Below are 6,019 nucleotides of genomic sequence, written 5' to 3' on the forward strand. Positions count from 1 at the left end.
TCGTAGACCGAAAGCGGAAGCGTTAAACACAACGCGGTTGATGTAGTCGTACGTCTTCACGATCCGACCGATCAAGTACCGAACGCACGGCACCTCCGAGTTCAGCACACGTTCAGCTCGATGACGTCCCTCGAACTCCGATCCAGCCGAGTGTTGAGGGAGAGTTTCGTCAGCACGACGGCGTGGTGACAATGATGATGTTCTACCGACGTAGGGCTTCGCCTAAGCACCGCTACGATATTATCGAGGTGGATTATGGTGGAAGGGGGCACCGCACACGGCTAAGAGATCAATAGATCAATTGTTGTGTCCATGGGGTGCCCCCTGCCCCCATATATAAAGGAGCAAGGGGGAGGCCGCCGGCCAAGGAGGAGGGCGCGCCAAGGGGGGAGTCCTACTCCCACCGGGAGTAGGACTCCTCCTTTCCTTGTTGGAGTAGGAGAAGGGAAGGGAGAATGAGAAGGAAGGAAGGGGGCGCCCCCTTCCCTAGTCCAGTTCGGACTAGTCCATGGGGAGGGGTGCGGCCACCCTTTGGGGCCTTTCTCTCCTTTCCCGTATGGCCCATTAAGGCCCAATACGAATTCCCGTAACTCTCCGGTACTCCGAAAAATACCCGAATCACTCGGAACCTTTACGATGTCCGAATATAGTCGTCCAATATATCGATCTTTACGTCTCGACCATTTCAAGACTCCTCGTCATGTCCCCGATCTCATCCGGGACTCCGAACTCATTCGGTACATCAAAACTCATAAACTCATAATAAAACTGTCATCGTAACGTTAAGCTTGCGGACCCTACGGGTTCGAGAACTATGTAGACATGACCGAGACACCTCTCCGGTCAATAACCAATAGCGGAACCTGGATGCTCATATTGGCTCCCACATATTCTACGAAGATCTTTATCGGTCAAACCCCATAACAACATACGTTGTTCCCTTTGTCATCGGTATGTTACTTGCCCGAGATTCGATCGTCGGTATCTCAATACCTAGTTCAATCTCGTTACCGGCAAGTCTCTTTACTCGTTCCGTAATACATCATCCCGCAACTAACTCATTAGTTACAATGCTTGCAAGGCTTATAGTGATGTGCATTACTGAGTGGGCCCAGAGATACCTCTCCGACAATCGGAGTGACAAATCCTAATCTCGAAATACGCCAACCCAACAAGTACCTTTGGAAGCACCTGTAGAGCACCTTTATAATCACCCAGTTACGTTGTGACGTTTGGTAGCACACAAAGTGTTCCTCCGGTAAACGGGAGTTGCATAATCTCATAGTCATAGGAACATGTATAAGTCATGAAGAAGGCAATAGCAACATACTAAACGATCGAGTGCTAAGCTAACGGAATGGGTCAAGTCAATCACATCATTCTCCTAATGATGTGATCCCATTAATCAAATGGCAACTCATGTCAATGGCTAGGAAACATAACCATCTTTGATCAACGAGCTAGTCAAGTAGAGGCATACTAGTGACACTCTGTTTGTCTATGTATTCACACATGTATCATGTTTCCGGTTAATACAATTCTAGCATGAATAATAAACATTTATCATGATATAAGGAAATAAATAATAACTTTATTATTGCCTCTAGGGCATATTTCCTTCAGTCTCCCACTTGCACTAGAGTCAATAATCTAGTTCACATCGCCATGTGATTTAACATCAATAGTTCACATCACCATGTGATTAACACCCATAGTTCACATCGTCATGTGACCAACACCCAAAGGGTTTACTAGAGTCAATAATCTAGTTCACATCGCTATGTGATTAACACCCAAAGAGTACTAAGGTGTGATTATGTTTTGCTTGTGAGATAATTTTAGTCAACGGGTCTGTCACATTCAGATCCGTAAGTATTTTGCAAATTTCTATGTCTACAGTGCTCTGCACGGAGCTACTCTAGCTAATTGCTCCCACTTTCAATATGTATCTAGACCGAGATTTAGAGTCATTTAGATTAGTGTCAAAACTTGCATCGACGTAACCCTTTACGACGAACCTTTTGTCACTTCCATAATCGAGAAACATATCCTTATTCCAGTAAGGATAATTTTGACCGCTGTCCAGTGATCTACTCCTAGATCACTATTGTACTTCCTTGCCAAAATCAGTGTAGGGTATACAATAGATCTGGTACACAGCATGGCATACTTTATAGAACCTATGGCCGAGGCATAGGGAATGACTTTCATTCTTTTTCTATCTTCTGCCGTGGTCGGGCTTTGAGTCTTACTCAATTTCACACCTTGTAACACAGGCAAGAAACTCTTTCTTTGACTGTTCTATTTTGAACCACTTCAAAATCTTGTTAAGGTATGTACTCATTGAAAAAACTTATCAAGCGTCTTGATCTATCTCTATAGATCTTGATGCTCAATATGTAAGCAGCTTCACCGAGGTCTTTCTTTGAAAAACTCCTTTCAAACACTCCTTTATGCTTTGCAGAATAATTCTACATTATTTCCAATCAACAATATGTCATTCACATATACTTATCAGAAATGTTGTAGTGCTCCCACTCACTTTCTTGTAAATACAGGCTTCACCGCAAGTCTGTATAAAACTATATCCTTTGATCAACTTATCAAAGCGTATATTCCAACTCCGAGATACTTGCACCGGTCCATAGATGGATCGCTGGAGCTTGCATATTTTGTTAGCACCTTTAGGATTGACAAAACCTTCTGGTTGCATCATATACAACTCTTCTTTAATGAATCCATTAAGGAATGCAGTTTTGTTTATCCATTTGCCAGATTTCATAAAATGCGGCAATTGCTAACATGATTCGGACAGACTTAAGCATAGATACGAGTGAGAAACTCTCATCGTAGTCAACACCTTAAACTTGTCGAAAACCTTTTGCGACAATTCTAGCTTTGTAGATAGTAACACTACTATCAGCGTCTGTCTTCCTCTTGAAGATCCATTTAATCTCAATGGCTCACCAATCATCGGGCAAGTCAATCAAAGTCCATACTTTGTTCTCATACATGGATCCCATCTCAGATTTCATGGCCTCAAGCCAATTTGCGGAATCTGGGCTCATCATCGCTTCCTCATAGTTCGTAGGTTCGTCATGGTCAAGTAACATGACCTCCAGAACAGGATTACCGTACCACTCTGGTGCGGATCTTACTCTGGTTGACCTACGAGGTTCAGTAATAACTTGATCTGAAGTTACATGATCATCATCATTAGCTTCCTCACTAACTGGTATAGGCGTCACAGAAATTGGTTTCTGCGATGAACTACTTTCCAATAAGGGAGCAGGTACAATTACCTCATCAAGTTCTACTTTCCTCCCACTCACTTCTTTCGAGAGAAACTCCTTCTCTAGAAAGGATCCATTCTTAGCAATGAATGTCCTGCCTTCGGATCTGTGATAGAAGGTGTACCCAACTTTCTCCTTTGGGTATCCTATGAAGACACATTTCTCCGATTTGGGTTTGAGCTTATCAAGATGAAACTTTTTCACATAAGCATCGCAACCCCAAACTTTAAGAAACGACAACTTTGGTTTCTTGCCAAACCACAGTTCATAAGATGTCGTCTCAACGGATTTAGATGGTACCCTATTTAACGTGAATGCAGCTGTCTCTAATGCATAACCCCAAAATGATAGTGGTAGATCGGTAAGAGACATCATATATTGCACCATATCTAATAAAGTACGGTTACGATGTTCGGACACACCATTACACCGTGGTGTTCCAGGTGGCGTGAGTAGTGAAACTATTTCACATTGTTATTACTGAAGGACAAACTCGTAACTCAAATACTCTTCTCCACGATCAGATCGTAGAAACTTTATTTTCTTGTTACGATGATTTTCCACTTCACTCTGAAATTATATGAATTGCTGCTACTACTATTGCGCTCCACTGACGGCAGCCACAAAGGCAAAGAAGGATGGTAGGGGGAACAATATGAAGTGCAGCCGTTCATATCCACGTTTGTGATGAACAAGATGTGCTTCAAGGAGGTGTACTTGAACACCGTTGCGAAGTAGGTGTTCGAGTTCTGTGGCCAGGAGGTGACTGCCACCCAGGTGTACAACCACCTCAAAAAGTGGAGATCTCAATGGATCCAAGTGTCCAAGCTCAGAGACCTTAGCGGCGCCTCATGGGAGCAGAACACTTGCTCGATCGTTCTGGAGGCAAAGCACTATACCGGCGATGTCGCGGTTAGCTCACTGCCCCCTTGTTTTTCACACTGATTACCATTGCCTACTCGCAACTAACAACGTTTGTGCTTCTTTCTTAGGACCATCCCAAAGACGTTGAGTTTCTCAACACATCCATGTAGAACTACAACCAGATGCAACACATCTTCTCCTTCGGGATGGCAACCGGCAAGCATGCCATGGGCTTCGGTGAGCCTCTCGGTTCTCTCATGCCGGAGTTCCCAGGCACCCCGGATTTAGAGGCAGTTCTTGATGGCCTTGACAAGCCATTTGAGCATGTCCCTGTGCTCGATAGGAAGAGGAAGAGGGGTGTCTTGATGGAGGAGGAGATCAGTGTCTTCACCAGCATGACTATGGCCATGAAGGAGGTTGCAACCGCCATTAGGGAGAGCAAGTCCGTCGATGTCCACCCTGACCTATACAACACCGTCATGGAGCAAGGTGGCTTCAGCGATGAGGCTCTCATGGTAGCTCTGAGCCACCTGCTGGACAACAATGACCAGGGTGTTGGGTTTGTTGCCATGGCAGACACACACAGGGTGCTCTGGCTCAGGAGGTGGCTGGGCAAGCACTACTACTAGAGCTTCCTCCTGGTTACCGCATGCATGATCCTTAACGACGATGGCGATGGCGACAAGGACGACGATGACGACATATATTTTGTGTAGCTAGGTCTTGAAAAAAATTTGATGGTCTGTATATTTTGGTGAGGTGGTATATACTAACCCCTCACGGTGATCCTCAAGGTGATAACAAACTTGCGGTGGTAGAACGACACCCTCTTTTGGATGTGGTGGTGGTAGGATGACACCATAGTAGTGCTAGGTTAAACTTGCTATGCCATATGATCATGCATGCTTACTAGTTCTCTACTACTACATTGCTTGTTGTGTGCTCCATTGCTTGCTGCTTCATTGCTCCATTGCTTGCTACTTAAACTGTTGCTCTTTGTGCACTTCTAGGACAAGTGGTATGCGGTGTTCGTCCGGAGGGCACCAGGGATTACAGTTCATGGGAAGCTTGCAACCAACAAGTTTTAGGGTACAGTGGCAGCAGCCATAGAGGTTTTAAGAGTAGGCAGGCGGCAGAAGATGCTTATGCAAATTTGTGCAAAAGCAGGCATGCAAGGTTGAAGTTGGCAAGGCGGCGCCAGAATTTGGGGTGAAGACTTTGATCATCATCGTGTAGTTCGTCGCCATTGCAGTGATGTGGTGTTGGTGTGATAGCTGTGATCATGTGTAAGGTAACCTCACCACATAGGGTACAAGGTTAGCACACCTCGCACCCTGTGTGCAACCAAACAACGTGCTTATGTGTGAGTTGAGACAATGCAGGCAACCAAAGAACATGCGCAAAGCTATCACCTAATACAGGCAAGCAACATGCAGGCAACCAAACAAGTTGTAGATGTTGGTTTTTACGCTGTTTGTACTAAGTCAGGCTTCATTGAGCAAGGCCTCATTGAGGAAGGCTGGGGTGGAACGACAACCAAACACGTCCTGGTTCACGAAATTTTGTGTATGTATAGAAAACATTGGCGGCTTTGGGCATTTTGATCACGATTATGACATGTGGGTCCTGCATTTGCTGATGCGGCGTAACGGTCCACGGGTACATAGTTAGACAAGGTTTGATCTAAATTTATGAAACAATCACTGGTATTTTCCATAAACACCCTTCACCGAAAATACAAAAATGCAATCAGCCCCCATCTCCACGACTCGAGCCTAAGAGCTTGGCTCCAATGGCGACAAACCACCGGTCGTCGGGAGCAGCTGCCTGTGCATACCTATATCTGGACCCACACGTCAGCG

The sequence above is a fragment of the Aegilops tauschii genome, chromosome 3 (genome assembly GCF_002575655.3).
Source record: "Aegilops tauschii subsp. strangulata cultivar AL8/78 chromosome 3, Aet v6.0, whole genome shotgun sequence".
Taxonomy (NCBI): Eukaryota; Viridiplantae; Streptophyta; class Magnoliopsida; order Poales; family Poaceae; genus Aegilops; species Aegilops tauschii.